The sequence below is a fragment of the Oncorhynchus clarkii genome, chromosome 20 (genome assembly GCF_045791955.1).
Source record: "Oncorhynchus clarkii lewisi isolate Uvic-CL-2024 chromosome 20, UVic_Ocla_1.0, whole genome shotgun sequence".
In the NCBI taxonomy this organism is placed as follows: domain Eukaryota; kingdom Metazoa; phylum Chordata; class Actinopteri; order Salmoniformes; family Salmonidae; genus Oncorhynchus; species Oncorhynchus clarkii.
In genome coordinates this window covers 29,169,843-29,189,895 of record NC_092166.1, presented here as the reverse complement: position 1 = coordinate 29,189,895, position 20,053 = coordinate 29,169,843, and the positions used below count along the sequence as shown (strand labels likewise).

General features: G+C 37.8%; 1 pseudogene; it reads left to right on the top strand.

The window, feature by feature from the left end:
• LOC139376169 (suppression of tumorigenicity 18 protein-like) overlaps positions 1-10,648 on the top strand; it is a 50,668-nt pseudogene extending 40,020 nt beyond the window's left edge.
• The last annotated feature ends 9,405 nt before the right edge of the window (positions 10,649-20,053 follow it).

Sequence of the window (20,053 nt, the reverse complement as noted above, 5' to 3'; positions counted from 1 at the left end):
CTGTGGTATGACTTCGAGAGCGATTCGCACCAGACATCCCAATAATAGTGTTGAACTGAAACAGTTTTGGAAAGAGGAATGGTCCAAAATTCCTAAAGACCATGCAGGTCTGACCGTGCAGGTCTGATCCGCAACTACAGAAAACGTTTGGTTGTGGTTATTGCTGCCAAAGGAGGGTCAACCAGTTATTAAATCCAAGGGTTCACGTGCTTTTTTCCAACCTGCACTGTGAATGTTTACACAGTGTGTTCAATAAAGACATGAAAATGTATAATTATTTGTGTGTTATTAGTTTAAGCAGACTGTGATTGTCTATTGTTGTGACTTAGATGAAGATCAGATTGCATTTTATGACCAATTTATGCAGAAGTCCAGGTAATTCCAAAGGGTTCACATACTTTCTCTTGCCACTGTAAGTGTCAATTTCCTGTTCCTTACATGGACTTTATTTGACACATACAGTAGCCACTTTCCTCATCAAATCCAACAACAACACCTCGTCTTCTTGGATTCTTCTCCAACCAGACCTCTCGGCCCCCTCATGAAGAAGTTGGAGTTCAACCAGTACAGCTACAGGTTCGCCCATCACCATCCTGTCACCGCCGCCTTGCAAGCCAACCTCACCAAGGACATGGACAAGTACAGCAAGATCCGATTTGATTACGCCAGCTTTGATGCACAGGTCTTCGGCAAACAACCTCTGATGGCACCCAACCAGGACCAAAAAATCTCTCCTTCACACTTCCCTGACTGTGAGTTTCGCACATTTTATTTGATTCAGGGGGGGGGCATGTGTCAAGCCATATTAAACTGATTTAATGTGTCGCTCATCTTCTGCCACAAATGTGCAGCCCATACATGACAGCCCAGCCCAGCTCAGACAACATCCAAACTATGAGTATGCGACACACTCACAAGGTTCCTGTAAACAAGACAATCATGCTTGTTTAATATTGCTTACATTTACAGTTTAGTCATTTAGCAGACGGTCCTATCCAGAGCAACTTACAGTTAGTGCATTCATCTTAAGGTAGCTAGGTGGGACAACCACGTATCTTAGTCGTAGTAAGTAAAACATTTCACAAAGTAGCTATCAGCAAAGTCAGTGCTGGTATGATTTAAAAAATACAAAAAAACATTGTTTTGAACAGATCTGTCAGATCCTGAGAGAATTGTCATTTTATCAAGAAATACCTGTATTATCAACACAGACTTTATTTATTCAAGCACAGACTGATGCCATTGCAACCACACTGTGACAGCAAATGTATAGCTGGTTGCACGACGCACCATAATATAGTGAGTATAATCAGTTGTTCCTGTATCTCTGTGTAACTTGCTGAATGTGTGTTCTGTTATCTAGCAGCTCTACAGTACACTGGTTTCCTGGGTGCCCCTGGTAACCTCCTTCCCACGCCTGACCCCGGACGGCACAGCCCACCCACCCATTACAAACCGGGATGTGAGGCGCTCCAAGACACCGCAGCCACCACCGCCATCCTCAACCTCTCAACCCGCTACCGAAGCAACATGGAGGCCATCTCCATCTCCGGCCGGCCCCTGGCATCCTCCACAAAGGTAATCAAATTAGACCACTTGGAAAGGTATTTAATGGGGTCATTTTAAAGCAACTCTGATTTGTGTATAAAAAGGGAGAAACATCAAAAGGACTGTTTTTGGCAAAGAGATCGTGTCTCTGGTGACAGGGAAACAAGAGGTTCCCCTCCATAAAGCTTTAATGTACACAAAAGAAAATTTATATAATCACATCAAAAGAAAAAAATACTATCAGCCTTATTTCTCAATTAAAATTAGACTGTAGTTTCTACTTTTATGGAAATAGCCACAATTAATCAAAGATAACTGAAGAAATCTGTCATTCATTTTGATGTTTTTTGCAGATGAGATCTTAGTCGCTCAATTTTGACCTCTAACTAAGATGTTTGGTGCAGTATTTCTAAACTAAAAAATGTGCATGAAAATGAGTCGTCTCTCGTCGAATGACAACAAATACTTTACTGAAGAATCCCTACTGTTGACCAATCACTGACGAAGGGGCGTAGGCTTCGGTTACTGACTTCGGCTTGCCTCAAGAAACAATTTTGTGTGCCTGAACAACCCACAGAAACCTTACCGTCACAAAATGACGTCATAATACATGCACAAACTCTTCCTAGCGGTTACAAACACCCTTATTTCTCAATTACAACTAGACTCTGTAGTTTATGTAAAACATGTGGTCATGCATTTGATTTTATTAATGGACAAAAAAGGAAAAAGGGAAAAATGAATAACTGTATGAAAGTGTGTCTTGCATGCTGCAGATGGCAGAATATATTTTGCTTAGTAATATATTATCCAGGATCAACTGTGTCTCTATCAGATGGCCTATAAAACTAGTTCAGTGGATTAAACCAATCAGCTGAAGGACTCATTAGCTGAAATCTTTTATTCACACAAAACCAAAATCTCAGTGATTTATTAAATGTGCACCAGTTTAGTTTAAAACTTGACCCATTTGTGCATATCCTGTATAATCTCTAGAGGGGGGAAAAAAAACTGCCCTGCCCACTACGTGGAAAACCATGATACTCTCAACTGAACTGAAACTTGGCCTTCTTATGCATTACGGTTGAGCATAACAACGAATGTCTCAAAACCCAAACAAGGCCCGTCTCTACATTATGTAATTTATGACAGATAATATTGATAGATAAATGATTCAAGGTTTCCAACACCTACACAGTACAGAACCCAGCTTGGTGAGCTGAGAATGTGGTCCTGTACCAGGTGCCAACCCACTGAATGAATAAAACAGTGTTAGCAACTTAATCATTTGTGCTCTTCTGCGTTGGACTTATGTAGCATACAGTACACTGTATAGGGCCATGCAACTCATATGTTTGTTATATCTCTGTAGGTTACCAGTGAGGCAAATGCAACAAAAAATGCATCACAACTCAATGTGAAAAGTTCATGCTATTGAGATTAGCTTACAGACATGTCACCATCACAGACATAATTAAAATGGACAGCCACACACGCTTGCAATGTCCATGAAAATGATCCCCTTTAATTCATTTGAAAGGCTCTCTTTTGTTACAAAAATAATGGGGGATAGGTTTAATGGGACATATGCGTTGAATAATTGGTTTCATTTATAGGCCGTATTTCGGCATTTAAATGAGGGAAAACTTTTAATACTATAAAACCTATAAAGCTGAAGCACACAGCCCAGCATTTCACATAACACAGAATGAGTAACACATCTGTCAGTGAGAAAACGTATGCTGTATTAAGCTTTTTAATTTTTGTTTTAATGGTGATGACCTAAAACCAGCACCCCCAGCTGCCATCTTAGTTGTATGTCCTAGAAAACAGATAGATTACACAGCTGTCACAAAAAAAAAAACTACACACCAATCAACGATTATTATTTTGTTCAACAGAATTAATGCTGGCTTAACACCACACTTTTACCCCGGTGTTAGATAATCACTCAGCGTCTTATTTTCATGTAAATTTGTATTTGAGGTGCAATTCAAGTTATTTCTCGCAGGAATTATTGTTGTCATTTTCAGACTGGCGCACACTTAAAGCATGGCAGTTGGTGCTAAGGCATGTCATGGAAATATATGAATTTCAATCTTCATAACCCACATATCGTTATTTCCCATTAAACTGGCGTACCTGTATGTTTTTGTTAAAGACAGTTGACTATTTCCAAAAAGTTCATTACCTGCTGACTGTTACAGAGTCTGACTTGTGAACTTCTTCTCGTTAAGGACACGCCCATAGAAGTGGATGAGAACGGCACTCTGGACCTGAGTATGAAGAAAAGTCGGGAGGTGAATGCTCCACCCAAGGTGCCTTTGGGAGACGTTGCCCTCTCCCCTCCTGAGTCCACTCTCAAGCAGGCCGGCAGTGTGCACATCAGCCCTGCCTTCTACCATTCCCTGTGTGAGAGAGACGCCTGGGACACGCCTCTCAACTTCAGCAAAGCACAACAAATGATGCACGACAGAGAGGTACAAGCTCTTGTTAAAGAGAGTGTTCCTCACAGCTGGTGTTCCTGGTTGTTGTTGATTTAAAAGGCCATGACATTTGTACTGTTATTAACTCACCGACGACAACATCTGGTGCTGAACACAGAATCTTTGAGAAGTAAATGTTTCACATCACATATATACGTCATAAATACTGTCCGTGTGGATGAAATGTGACTTTAAATGGATGTATGGTTTACTGTAAGTATCCTTAAGCGTAATACCTCAGCCTTACCGCCTAACCCCTAGGCTTGTGTTTTAAGAGTAATAAGTGGGATGTTTTCATTGATAATGTTCAAAACTCAAGACTGAGACAGGAAGTCAAGAGGTTAAGCAGATTTTTAAAGACACTTTATTATTAAGACTGCACCCGAAATGGCACCCTATTTCTTCTGTAGTGCGCCACTTTTGACCAGGGTCCATGGCTCTGGTCAAAAGTATTGCACTATATAGTGAAAAGGGTCCATTTCAAACGTACGGTCTATATATATGTCTCTCAGCAGGAGGATTTTGACGACGCTTCTCTGGAGAACCAGAGCTACTCCGGAGACGCAAGCATGTTAAGCCCCAAGACCAAGATGCTCTTAAGAGATGCTAAGAAAGAGCTGATGAGGTATATCATGTTAAACATGGCGGGTCTGCTCATTCTGGGGGTCCAATGGGGGGAGAAATTGACATATTGAGGCTTCTCTGCTCAGTCATCTGTGTATAATGTGCATTTCCCTCTAAAAAGGTCAGCTGACAGATGGTCAGTCTTAATAACAAAAGTGTAATTCCCGACCAGACCTTTTAAAGGGGGCAGTATATTATAAGTGGGGTGACTGAATACACACTCAGTGAAATGCACGGGACATGATCTATCCTATTATTAGCTCTTATATTGTTACCTATTATATATTACATATCGTTGTGACTGGTATGTCTGCAGGTTCATGTGGAGAGGAAATGTATCTTGTTAAAAGTGAGTTTTTACATGTCCGTATGTCCTCAGCTTTACCACTCTTGACTTTGTAGTTAGACTCTGTATGTTCTCTTGAGTTTGGCTCTGGGGATTTGATTCACTTCATGGCTCGACACGATTGAGTAGTTTACAGGAAACAAGTAGATCTTCCAAGTGAGCACCTTTTAATGAACAACTTTCTGCCACTCCAAATAAACACCTTCAGAGACGCTGTTGTGGGGGAATGTGTTCGGGGAGCAAAATAAGTCCTACTAGATTTCCTGCTGCCACTAACACTTCACACTTCCAATTCCACTAATAACAAGTCAATGTCATGTCACCGAGGTTAACACACTGTGTTGAAAGTCCGTGCATTCTAGAGTATGGTCTTAACTAAGTGTTGTGCTCTCTGCAGCTGTCCTACCCCCGGCTGTGACGGTAGTGGCCATGTAACAGGAAATTATGCGTCACATCGAAGGTAATTACACACTCGTTAACACCAGCTAGTTAACACCGCAAGGCCTGGTTCAGAGGAACTATTGTTGATTGTTTCATGTTGATCAGCATTAATACGCTGCTGAAAACGAAACTATAGTTTTTGCAACCTTATTGTCGCTGTGGAATTTAAGTCGTTTAAAACGGCCTTGTAATTGTACTGAAACGTCGGGCAGAAAACAACTGTACAAACTGAAGATGATAATGCAAATGGTTATCATATGGTTTGGGAGAGGATGACCTCTCTGCCACATTGCACTGTACAGCATATCAATCACTGTCAGACTTCAATTGAATTGAGCTGTGATCAAAGGGTTCATTGTAATAACTCTCTGGTGTGGATCCTCTGTCTGTAGTGTATCTGGGTGTCCCCTGGCTGACAAGACTCTCAAATCACTGATGGCAGCCAACTCTCAGGAACTAAAGTATGCGTTGTCCTGTCAGTCATCATCAACTGTTTTTAACCTGTTTGTATCCACTCCTTCAACTCTGTGCTATTTGATTGGATTACATTATCCATTCTACCTGGTCTCATGCTGTTTTAGTCATACACTACATTGATTACATTGAATCTGGACTTTTATCCACGTTGTGTGATCAGGCTGTATACACTGAGTGTACAAAACATTAAGAACACCTTCCTAATATTGAGTTGCAGCTCCTTTTGCCCTCGGGACAGCCTCAATTTGTTGTGGCATGGACTCTACAAGGTGTCAAAAGTGTTCCACAGGGATGTTGACTTCAATTCTTTCTACAGTTGTGTCACGTTGGCTGGATGTCCTTTGGGTGGTGGACCATTCTAGACACACATGGGGAATTGTTTAGCATGAAAAACCCAGCAGCGTTGCAGTTCTTGACACACTCGAACCGGAGCGCCTGGTACCAACTACAATACCCCGCTCAAAGGCACTTAAATCTTTTGTCTTGCCCATTCACCCTCTGAATGGCTTAAAAATCCTTCTTTAACCTGCCTCCTCCCCTTCATCTGCACTGATTGAAATGGATTTAACAGGTGACATCAATAAGGGATTATAGCTTTCACCTGTTCAGTCTGTGTCATGTAAAGAGCCTGTGTTCCTAATGTTTTGTACACTCAGGGTACATAAAACAATGTACTGTATATCTCCGGACCTCATAAAGGTCCTTTGCCTTCCATTTTTTTTAATGCATTTAAATATTATATAATTGTTCCAGAGTTTCACCTGTTTTGTCTGTCTCTCCACCTGCAGGTGCCCAACACTTGGATGTGATGGATCTGGACACGTGACCGGGAATTATGCTTCACACAGAAGGTAGTCTAGACTGGATGACACGAATGACTGAATTGATTAGAAATGGAATAGAAATGTGTTTGAATCTTGTTGTTTATTTTTCTGAATTTATTCATCTTTGACTTTTGGTAAACTGTTTTTACATCCAAGAAGATACGATTCTGACGACTGATTCTTGAAAAACTGATTTTGTTTTTTAGAATGTTTTCAATGACATGCTTTGTGAGAATCACTGATGGAAGAGTTTGCTTGATTTTAGCCCTAAATTAGTGTTCATTATTGTTAAACCGTATTGTCTCTAAACATTTGTAGTTTGTCAGGATGTCCACGTGCCAGAAAGGGAGGCTTGAAGCTTACACCAAACAAAGATGAAAAAGACGACCAAGAAATGAAGTAAGAGATTATTCTTATGATTGTTGTTTTTCATGACTACACGATTGCTGTCTCAATGAATGAAAATACTTGTATCCGGGGGTTAAGAGGTCATTATACCAGAAAAATGAAAAGGAAATTGTTTACAATGATTAACAACATGTGTATAATACATGTTTCAAACACTGTAATGTTTCAAAGTTGTCTTAATAGAATATCTGTCTTATCACTCTCTTGTGACTGTTTTCCTTATCATGGTGTGTTGTTTATTACAGGTCCCCCATACTACTGTATGGGTACAAAGCTTTGATTCACTGATGTAAAGCAGAATTATTGTAGATGCAGTTGTCTCTGGAAAGCTGATATTGGTCTTTAAAACAAACAAAAAAAAGTGTAATTGATTGCTGCTGCTTAAATCCAAAGTCCAAATGTATGAGACCTTGTTTACTTCTACATCTGGACAGACACAGATTTCCCATTCTTTTTAAATTACTAATGCAGGGCCAAGAGCTTAGGAATTAGACTGGAATAAATCGCATACACATTAAGAGAGGGCGGTGGAGCGACAGGTAGCCTAGCGGTAAGAGCGTTGGGCCAATCACCGAAAGGTTGCTAGTTCGAATCTACCTACATGTAGTGCATCTGTAATGTTACTAGATGATTGTAAATTGTCGGCCATATGGCATGATTCTATTGTCCTGGCGCCTTACATCTGTGGTGTGTGGATGGGTGGACGTAATGGGGTTGTTTTGTCCTCTAAGTGCTAGCAGTACTCTGAACAACGAAGTGCAACAACAAGCTTTGTTACAGTAGTACTCTGTTTGCACGCTAGCTCTGTGTTCCATTTGTACCATCTCAGCCTGCCTTTCACCTTTACCAATAAGGGAAGAGTTCAGCAACCCTCAAAATTACATTCTTTCACATGACGGGATGCATGACAATTATGTGTAATTCATGTCACTCCATTACTGACCTGGAGAAAAGAGAGCTGGGAAAAAATGTAATTACCCTTATAACTCTTAATAATATTCAGCCAGACTTGTGCTTATGTTTTTCGATTACAAACACCAATAACCTACCTAGTACTGTATATGTAGGCTATATCAATCTGAATGTGTTTATTATTCCAAAGTTTTTCTGGATCAGCAACTTGGCTGATACGATTATTTGAGCCTGTTGTCAGTTTTGTTGACTACATTTTTAATCAGCATTTGACTGGATTAATCAATATAATGGTTTGACAACTCTTCCGGTCTAGTTAGTGAGGGATATTTATGAACTGTGCAAATGATTTGTTTGAGTATGTATGTATGTATGTATGTATTATGTGTGGTTTAACAGGTTAAGTAAAGTCGTCGCAACTCAGTTGACAGCATTTTGATCTACTTACATTTCCATTGTACCTAAACTCTACACAGCGATAGATTTACATATCTCAGATCATAATGTATTTACTACATCTGTCATATCAAATGGCCTGAACTGCCAAACTATTCTGAGGGAAAAACAGCTTACTGATGACAATAATCTTTCTCCTCTGCCTCATCGGAATGAGAATAGCGGCACAGCGGCACTCTGTACATTATCAACAGTCTGTGTGACAACATGAATCTCTCCACTAGCAGTATAAGGGGAGGACATCAGATAGTAACAGACTCCTGGGTGTATTCTGAACGCTGTAGATATATAATTGATAGACCTGACACAGTTCAATATTCTATCTGACAGATAATCATATCTGTTCTATGCGATACATTTCTAGCTGAATGTTTTGTAACGTAAAATCCTCCTGAACAGACCCCTTGTTTGTCTCCCTACTAGGTGTCCAGTGATAGGTTGTGATGGGCAGGGCCACACATCGGGGAAGTACACATCTCACCGCAGTGCAGGGAGCTGCCCCCTCACTGCCAAGAGGCAGAACGAGTCATCCATCAATGGCCTCCCCTTCCCCTGGAATAAGGCCTGCAAACAGGAACTGCCCCACTGTCCCCTGCCCGGCTGCAATGGCCTTGGACACGCCAATAACGTGTTTGTCACCCATAGAAGGTAAGGTTGCATTGCGTCAATTTTGTCCCGTACGATTCCAGTGAAATGTTTATAATAAGTATCTATTGATACTACTATCCTTGACCACTGACCCTTCATTAAAGGCACACTCCTTGAACAACTAAATAGCTTTGAGATTGACATTTGTGAGTTGGTAATATTTTTGTAATTTGAATGTTATGTCTATATAGTTTGTCTGGATGCCCACTTAATGCTCAAAGTATCAAGAAGAAGATGTCAGGAGAGGAGATGGTGACTATTAAACTGAAAGCCAGCAGTGGTAAGTCTCGGTGCTGTACTGTACACACAGTATATGCTTTGGCAGGATAATATATTTCATGGAAATGTTCATCTTAGTACCATCAAAGTATGTGTAGACCCCCTCCTAGTTGATTCACTGAAGCACAGTAGCAGGTTTAGTTTGAACTTCATAAGAGTATTCTCCATTTTCAAACAGGAGTCGACAACGACGATGACATGCAACACTTGGATCATGAAATCAAGGAACTGAATGAATCCAACCTGAAAATAGAAGCTGACATGATGCAACTGCAGACCCAGGTAAATATCCACATCTGTGATGATATGATGGTTTTCAAAGGACTCAGGCTTAATTCAGGTTGACAAGTTTTCCTCTTCCCTGAAAGCAGATTTCGTCGATGGAATGTAACCTGAAGACAATTGAGGAGGAGAACAAGATGATTGAACAGCACAACGACAGCCTTCTGAAGGAGTTAGCTCGCCTCAGCCAAGCTCTCATCAACAGTCTCACAGACATCCAACTGCCTCAAATGGTACAGTAGGCCTCATCCGAACCTCCCCACTTGCACTTGTAGCATTTTTTAACCATATTTCTATCTATTGTGCAGCATTTTCCAAACTCGGTCCTTGGGAGGGGTGCACGTTTTGTTTTTTGCCCGAACACTACACAGTTTTGAAATAGCTGTGTAGTGCTAGGGAAAAACCCAAAACGTACACCCCTTGGGGTCCAGAGGACAGAGTTTGGTAAACCCCGCTATAGTGGTATTAAATTCCTATTCTCACTATATGCTTCAGTTTTTGAACTAATATTAGAACATGTTTGTGTTCCAGGGGCCCATAAGTGAGCATAATTTCGAAGCCTATGTGAACACATTAACAGATATGTACAACAACTCGGAGCACGACTACTCTCCCGAGTGTAAGGCTCTCTTGGATAATATCAAACAGGCTATAAAGGGAATCCACGTTTAAGCTGTCAAGCCACCAAGAGGAGGTATCTTTGAGTTGGGATAATGGTATTGGATGACTGTGTTTTTCCTGGAGAGTGCAGTGCTGGCTTAGTTGCATGTATAAGACAAAGCTTTGGGAAATGTGTCAACATTTCACAGTTGAATACATTGCACTGAGACAATTACCAGCTGAAAATAATTTGTCATGTTTTTTTAAAGCTTCTGTATTCACATGTTATTTCTGGTGAGATTTCTACCCCCCTTGCACTTAATTATTTTGTATGGTTTGCTTGATTTAACTCTGTATTTGTTATGTTTTTGTCATTCGTTATGTTATTGCTATTTATCATCTTTATTCATCAATGTATTTAAACATTTTTTAAATTGTATTTCTATGATTGTAAAATGCTAAATATTTGAAATCCTTTGACTAATTGTATATTACATTGATGCACATTCCAGTTTTAATCATAGCTCTCTTTTGCCGTCTAGTGGTGGTTTATTTATGTCAGATCAGATTCTAATAAAACAATTTGGATCTCCCACGAAGGTAGAGAACTCTCCTAGAATAATCCAGAATCAACATTTTTTTTAAATTGTTGCTTTCGATTTCTATTTAATATTCAACCCTGAATGTATGGTAAGACAAAATGAAGACTCAAAAATGCAATGCTACAGTACTGTACACTCATAGTTCAACAATATGTTCAAAGTTGACTGCAATTGGGGAGTTGCGTTTGGCTCTTAGCAAAATGCAACATTGTTTTATTTCATTCAATTAACTGAATGTCAAATTCAACGTTGAGTGTGTTTCTAGAATAGAGCAACTGACAGCACTAAGACAATTGATAAATCCACTTGGACAAGATATTGTCTTTCTTTTTCTTAAATAATATAGATATTAAACTGCCTTCTGTGCACACACTGTGTGTGCATATATGTGCCTACATGTAAATGAATACATAAAATATACAGTTCTCTGTTTTGTGGTAGGACAGTATTATGTGGATGGTGTGTCATTTATTATACAGTACACTTATTTTCAAAGGAGAAAATGTTCTTAATGACTGTTTATATGCCATTTCAAATATTTAAGCATCGTCTCAGTAGCTGTAATCTCAAAGTCAGGTCTTGAAGTTTCACAGGTTAAGAAGTGTTAGTGCTTTTTTAAACGTTGGACTTATTTTCAGCATGGGACAAAATGGCGCGGATGGTATTAGAAGAAATGAACCACCACCATACAAACATTTACTCTGAGTTCAACTATTATGACACCTTTTAAAATGTATGCTCATTATTACTTAATGATGGTCGGTGGCATTTCGGTTTCAGTAGTCACACCAATTTCAAAATATCCCCCAAAAAGGCACTTGGTGGCATAAATATCACTGCCGGTTCTTTAGGGCCAGCATGTATTTTCATCCTGTCAATCAATTTTGCAAACTGTCAATCATTTTGATTTTCAGTTCATCACTATTACTTGAAGCAAAAGGGGACAAACAAACAATGGTATTGCTAGTTCTTAACTGTTTGTTTTCAATTGTTTATGTTTTATTTATTCTTAAATTGAGTTGTGAATCAGTTGCACTTTCACTTTTTTTCCTGTTGTATTTCTGTTGAGTTCTATTGCCCTGGGGTTCCAGAGAAAGATGACGCTTTCTTTATTTGTGAGCATTGCTCTTGATGTCGCAGTACAACGTTATTATTTTGAAGTTTGCATGAGTTGACAGTCCTATCAAGTTACAATAAATGGAGTTTGACTAGGCCTACTACACATGTCCTGAGGAAGAATTCGAAGAAGTGCATATCTGCAAAACATAGCCAAATTAAGGAGCCTTGTTGAGAAAAATACTTTATTTTATTCAAATACTCAACACATTGTAAAGACTTGTAATCTTGAAAAATGTAATCATTTAACATTTTAACTTAATATTTGTGTTAATTTATTTATAATTCGTAATATTTAATGCATATACCACACATTGTTTGCTCAGGAAGTTTTGTGAAGAATATTTATTTTTCCCTGTTAGTATTTGGTGTTTTGTAATGTGAACTGGATTTTTGTGGAATGATATTAGTATGATGAAAGTGTAATGTATTTTCTTTCCTTTTTCATTCAAATGTTATGCTTTTTCAGTTCAAGTAGTTTGTAAATCGAAAGTATTACTTTTGCTATTTCATAAGCAGATATGCGCTGTGTTGTACAGTTTGTGTATGGTAGAAATAAAACTTTTTAAATGGTTGTGTGTGATTCTCAGACCTAATATAGTACAGTATATTGGTGTTGCCATATTGGTGCATTGGATCACTTTCCTCCCCATACTGTCACTGTAGCTTCATGAAGTCAATACCTGAGGATGACAAGTCTGTGCCACCTGGTGGTGAGTAGCAATAAGACAAGGCATCTCAGATGAGAAAGTAGGCAAATACAGGTACAAGCCTATTCTTTGTTCATTGCTGACAATTTGGTTGCTGATAGGTATATTAATTGAAACCCATTCATTCAATTCACAATCCTCATAGAATTGTACAAGTGTATCAGTATGTTCATTCAGAATGCAGCCAGAGACCAGAAAGCCAGAAATAAAGTGAGTGAGCAGGCCTTGCCAAGCAGCCGGGGGACTACAACAGTGATAGATTTCAAAGAGACAGTACAAGAGCAGAAAGCACCACAAATCAACCCATTTGAAATTGTCACCTCATGATGAGGTTGCTTACTAGCTAAAACTACATGACATCCAGATATAGTTAGCAGATTAGCAGTTTTCATCTCAGCACACCTCATCAAAACTAAGTATAGGCCAGCTACACTCCACTCCATACGTATTCGGACAGTAAAACCTAAAAAGATATTTGTCTCTATACTCCAGAATTTTGATTGATTTGAGATTTTTTTTAAATCATATTAGGCAAAGTACATAATGTCAGCTTTTATTTCAGCGTTTGGAAATGAAAGCACTTTACAGTGCCTTCGAAAAGTATTCAGATCTCTTAACGTTTTTAAATGTTTGTTACATTAGAGCCTTATTCTAAAATGCATTAAATGAAAAAAAAATCCTCAGCAATCTACACACGATACCCCATAATGACAAAGCGAAAACAGGTTTTTAGAAATGTTTGCAAATGTATTCAAAATAAAAAACAGAAATACCTTATTTACATAAGTATTCAGACCTTTTGCTTTGAGACTCGAAATTGAGCTCAGGTGCATCAGGTTTCCATCATCCTTGAGATTATGATTATTATCACATCGGTATTATTATGTTATGCCAACCATATCAGTAATTGTGTTTATATCCACAACTCAGAATATTAGTTATTATGACAATTGTTTTGCTGCTTTTAAACTAAAATATAGAGTTCTAGTTCAAACTGCCTCAACTGTGTCTGTGGCTAAAATCATAATTTTATGTTTTAGACATTGCACTGTATATTTTCTTTACACTTACCACTGGCTTTACACATATCCTTTTGATGTTGAGATAGATGTAGGTTTATCCCGGACGAGCCCACAGCTACACCTCATTTCAGCTGACGTGCGATTTCCAGCTCAACCACTTTAGTATGAAAGAAGCCTGAGTTTTGGTGTTTCCCCAGTTTTGTTTTGCTCCATATTCTTTTTGCTTCTCTATCATACGTTTGTGTGGATTTTTCTTTTAGTTTGTCTTTTTGGAGGCAAACCTAATGGGCAATGTTCCCTCTAATTTCTTTTGTCACTGGGAGAATTTCAGGTCTGTTGAGCGAAAACTTGAAAATTGTGAAAGTTCTGTGCAACTTCCAGCGCTTGTCTACTGTGAGCACTGAGGCTGTATCCGCTTTAAGTTATAGTTTTACCAGTGGCCAAGTATGTTACTGTGGCTATTTGATCCTAATGTACAGTGCATTTGGAAATTATTCAGACACCTTGACTTTTTCCACATTTTCTACACACAATACCCCATAATGACAAATCAACAACAGGTTTTTAGAAATGTCTGCTAATTTATAACAACAAAAACCCAGGAAATATTACCTTTACATAAGTATTCATGGCGGAGGCTCAATCAAGGCTCATTCAAGCTAGCCGGCTTGACTACTTTCTTATGTCATTTTTGTTGGCACCAAAAGTTAGAGTGTTGATAGGGGGTCGGACCATCAAATAATTACAGAATTTCAGTGAGGGCGAGGATATTGGAAACGTAATCAAAGCGTACTGGATGACAACTTGTTTTTAACCAATAATTTCTAACTGATATTTTCCTACATAAAACATAGGTACAGCAGATCCTCTACTTGTATGGGACACTTTTAAATGCGCCCTTAAAGGCCATGCAATGCAATACTCATCTTTAAAACAAAAACTATTTAGGTCAATAGAGTTCATTTTAACAAAGGAAATAGAGGAACTAACAGTACAGATAGATATCAATAAAAACTGTAACATAGAGGCACAGAATAAGTTAGAGGAAAAACAAAAAGAAGAGGAATTTATTATAAAAGTGTAATAAATTATAAAAAATAAAGTGAACTGGAAGGAGTATGGGGCAAAATGCACAAAATTATCTTTTCATCTTCAACATAGAAATGCTACCAATTTTTTTTTACAGAAACTTGTTACAAATAACAGAGTCATCCAAAACAATATTTTGAAAGAGGAAACAAAATACTTTAAGCACATTTTGTATTTCAGTCTCATCCATCTCCACTAACAAGTGAATTGTATGGCTTTTTCTATTAATGGTGTAAAATTAACAGCTGTACAGAAATACTCATGGGAAGGCCTAATTACAGAGGAGGAACTTCTAGATGCAATTAAGGCCTTCAAGTCCAGGAAAACTCCAGCGCTGTATGGCATACCAGTTGAGGTATATCAAATATTTTTGATGTACTCAAAGGTCCATTATTAACATATTTTAACCCCTCCTAGAAATATGGTAGACTATCAGATACTCGGCAAGAATATCTGATTTCACTATTACTGAAACAAGACCCAGGTGGTAAATATAAAGTTCCAGTCCACCTGAAAAACTGGATACCCCTTACACTTCAGTTTTGTGAGCCATTATTCTAGCAAAATACATAGCGTATAGAGTTTAAAAAAGGTATTGTCAGATATTTTTCATCCTAATCAAAAAAAGAACAATACATTGGAGATAATATAAGACATGTACTGGAAGCAATAGAACACTATGAAAAATCTGGGAAACCAGGCCTGGTATTCATGGATGACTTTGAAAGGCCTTTGATAAAGTACAACTGGAATTTATACATAAATGCATGGACTATTTTAATTTAGGAGAATGAGTTAAAGTTATGTACAGTAACCCCAGGTGTAAAATAGTAAATAATGGCTACTTCTCAGAAAGTGTTAAATTGTCAAGAGGAGTAAAACAAGGTTGTCCACTATCGGCATATCTATTTATTATGACCATTGAAATGTTAGCTATTAAAATGAGATTCAACAATAATATCAAGGGGCAAAAGATCCAGGACAAAGGTGTCATTGTACGCTGACGATTAATGTTTTCTTTTAAATCTGCATGTTGGATCCCTGCACAACCTCATAGATTATCTAGATAATGTATCTAACCTCTCTGGATTACAACCAAATTATGATAAATGCAGTATATTACGCATTGGATAGCTAAAAAATTCAACTTTTACATTACTTTGTAGTTTACCAATAAAATTATCTAATGATTTTGTCTCTTCGCAGCACAATCTGCAGAGCTGGGATGGTGGTATCCCCCATATATATATACAGTTGAAGTCAGAAGTTTACATACACCTTAGCCAAATAGATTTAAACTCAGTTTTTCACAATTCCTGACATTTAATCCTAGTAAAAATTCCCTTTCTTAGGTCAGTTAGGATCACCACTTTATTTTAAGAATGTGAAATGTCAGAATAATAGTAGAGAAAGGGATTTATTTCCGTTTTATTTCTTTCATCACATTCCCAGTGGGTCAGAAGTTTACATGCACTCAATTAGTATTTGTTAGCATTGCCTTTAAATGGTTTAACTTGAGTCAAACGTTTCGGGTAGCCTTCCACAAGCTTCCCACAATAAGTTGCGTGAATTTAGCCCATTCCTCCTGACAGAGCTGGTGTAACTGAGTAAGGTTTGTAGGCCTCCATGCTCGCACACGCTTTTTCAGTTCTGCCAACATATTTCTATAGGATTGAGGTCAGGGCTTTGTGATGGCCACTCCAATACCTTGACTTTGTTGTCCTTAAGCCATTTTGCCACAACTTTGGAAGTATGCTTGGGGTCATTGTCCATTTGGGTGACCCATTTGCGACCAAGCTTTAACTTCCTGACTGATGCCTTGAGATGTTGCTTCAATATATCCACATAATTTCCCTACCTCATGATGCCATCTCATTTGTGAAGTGCACCAGTCCCTCCTGCAGCAAAGCACCCCCCACAACATGATGCTGCCACCCCCGTGCTTAACGGTATAACGGCTGCCACCCCCGACTTCAACTCTCTATATATAACATCCTTTTGTTTGCAAGAATTGTATAATCATTTAAATTGAAACGTTTTTGAATCTGGGTGTCATTTTGTGTATCAGTTCATAAACCATGTGCCATGGAATCAGTATATCGAATATCTACTCCCAACTATTTTGCAACCTGCATTGTGGCATTGTCAATTTTTTAAGCTGGTATACTTTGTTATTTATCACAATTTTCTTTAGACAATTTTGGTTTTAATGCGAGGCCGACAGACGCTCCTTACCCTCTCCCCCTTCCACGTTGCCTCCTCCATTTTTGCGGTAATGCTGCAATCAGTATGTTGTAATTTTGGATAGAACACACATTTCCATATATTTTTGTTAACTGCATGTGTGACATAACTCCACCAGTCCAATTTATGATATAATTTTCAACGGTTATACAATTTTAAAAATATTTTTCCCAAAAATAATGATTTTTAAAAACATTTAGTTATAATATTTGTTGTAATATTTGTTCTGGCTTTTCTGTTGGATTAATGTGAAATTGCAACCAGCTGTCTATGGCTTGTTTTAAAAAGCAATATTTTGGAGATTATTTCATTTTCAAATAACCAAAAGTGAGAGGTTGTAATCTGAATGAAGGGAAAAAGGCCATTCTTGAACACGGAGTGAGACATCCTTCCTAATCTTCTAGAGAACCAGTTCGGATTTAAGTATAGTTTTTGTATGATTGAAGCCTTACGTGAGAGGTCCCATGCTTAATATTTAATCATTTCTGCCCTTCAAATTCATATTTATTATATAAATAGGTGTGTTTAGTTTAATTTTGTTGAGCTTGCTGTTCCAAATGAAGTGGAATATTTGTTGCTCATATAATTACCAAAACAAGTTGTTAAGTATAGCAAGGGCCATAAGTAAATAGGTAAACTGGGATATGACTAAATACTGAATCAGGGGGATTATTTCACAAATAGACAGGTGTTGTCCTTTCCATGGTAGCAATATTTTATCTAATTTGGCTAACTTTCTATTAAAATGTATTGTAGTGAGAGCATGTACAGAGTACAGAGTATGTCCACTTCACTGTCAGACCATTTTATTGGTAAACTTCACGGTAATGTAAAAGTTGAATTCTTTAGCTATCCAATGCGTAATATACTGCATTTATCATAATTTGGTTGTAATCCAGAGAGGTCAGATACATTATCTAGATAATCTATGAGGCTGTGCAGGGATCCAACATGCAGATTTAAAAGAAAACATTAATCATCAGCGTACAATGACACCTTTGTCCTGGATCTTTTGCCCCTTGATATTATTGTTGAATCTCATTTTAATAGCTAACATTTCAATGGTCAAAATAAATAGATATGCCGATAGTGGACAACCTTGTTTTACTCCTCTTGACAATTTAATACTTTCTGAGAAGTAGCCATTATTTACTATTTTACACCTGGGGTTACTGTACATAACTTTAACTCATTCTCCTAAATTAAAATAGTCCATGCATTTATGTATAAATTCCAGTTGTACTTTATCAAAGGCCTTTTCAAAGTCAGCCATGAATACCAGGCCTGGTTTCCCAGATTCTTCAGTGTTCTATTGCTTCCAGTACATGTCTTATATTATCTCCAATGTATTGTTATTTTTTTTTATTATGATGAAAAATATCTGACAATACCTTTTTTAAACTCTATACGCTATGTATTTTGCTAGAATAATGGCTCACAAAACTGAAGTGTAAGGGGTATCCAGTTTTTCAGGTGGACTGGAACTTTATATTTACCACCTGGGTCCTGTTTCAGTAATAGTGAAATCAGATATTCTTGCCGAGTATCTGATAGTCTACCATATTTCTAGGAGTGGTTAAAATATGTTAATAATGGACCTTTGAGTACATCAAAAATATTTGATATACCTCAACTGGTATGCCATACAGCGCTGGAGTTTTCCTGGACTTGAAGGCCTTAATTGCATCTAGAAGTTCCTCCTCTGTAATTAGGCCTTCCCATGAGTATTTCTGTACAGCTGTTAATTTTACACCATTAATAGAAAAAGACATACAATTCACTTGTTAGTGGAGATGGATGAGACTGAAATACAAAATGTGCTTAAAGTATTTTGTTTCCTCTTTCAAAATATTGTTTTGGATGACTCTGTTATTTGTAACAAGTTTCTGTTAAAAAAAAATTGGTAGCATTTCTATGTTGAAGATTAAAAGATTTAGTGCATTTTGCCCCATACTCCTTCCAGTTCACTTTATTTTTTATAATTTATTACACTTTTATAATAAATTCCTCTTCTTTTTGTTTTTCCTCTAACTTATTCTGTGCCTCTATGTTAGGTTTTATTGATATCTATCTGTACTGTTAGTTCCTCTATTTCCTTTGTTAAAATGAACTCTATTGACCTAAATTGTTTTTGTTTTAAAGATGAGTATTGCATTGCATGGCCTTTAAGGGCACATTTAAAAGTGTCCCATACAAGTAGAGGATCTTCTGTATCTATGTTTTATGTAGGAAAATATCAGTTATAAATTATTGGTTAAAAACAAGTTGTCATCCAGTACGCTTTGATTACATTTCCAATATCCTCGCCCTCACTGAAATTCTGTAATTATTTGATGGTCCGACCCCCTGTCAACACTCTAACTTTTGGTGCCAACAAAAATGGCATAAGAAAGTAATCAAGCCTGCTAGCTTTAATGAGCCTTGATTGAGCCTCCACCATGAATACTTATGTAAAGGTAATATTTCCTGTTTTTTTTTAAATATAAATTAGCAGACATTTCTAATCTGTTGATTTGTCATGATGGGGTATTGTGTGTAGAAAATGTGGAAAAAGTCAAGGTGTCTGAATAATTTCCAAATGCACTGTACACTAGGATCAAATAGCCACAGTAACATACTTGGCCACTGGTAAAACTATAACTTAAAGCGGATACAGCCTCAGTGCTCACAGTAGACAAGCGCTGGAAGTTGCACAGAACTTTCACAATTTTCAAGTTTTCGCTCAACAGACCTGAAATTCTACCAGTGACAAAAGAAATTAGAGGTAACATTGCCCATTAGGTTTGCCGCCTTCTCTAAAAGTTGGCGTCTTATAGTAGAGAAATTAACATTAAATTCTCTGGCAACAGCTCTGGTGAACATTCCTGCAGTCAGCATGCCAATTGCACACTCCCTCAAAACTTGAGACATCTGTGGCATTATGTTGTGTGAAAAAAAAT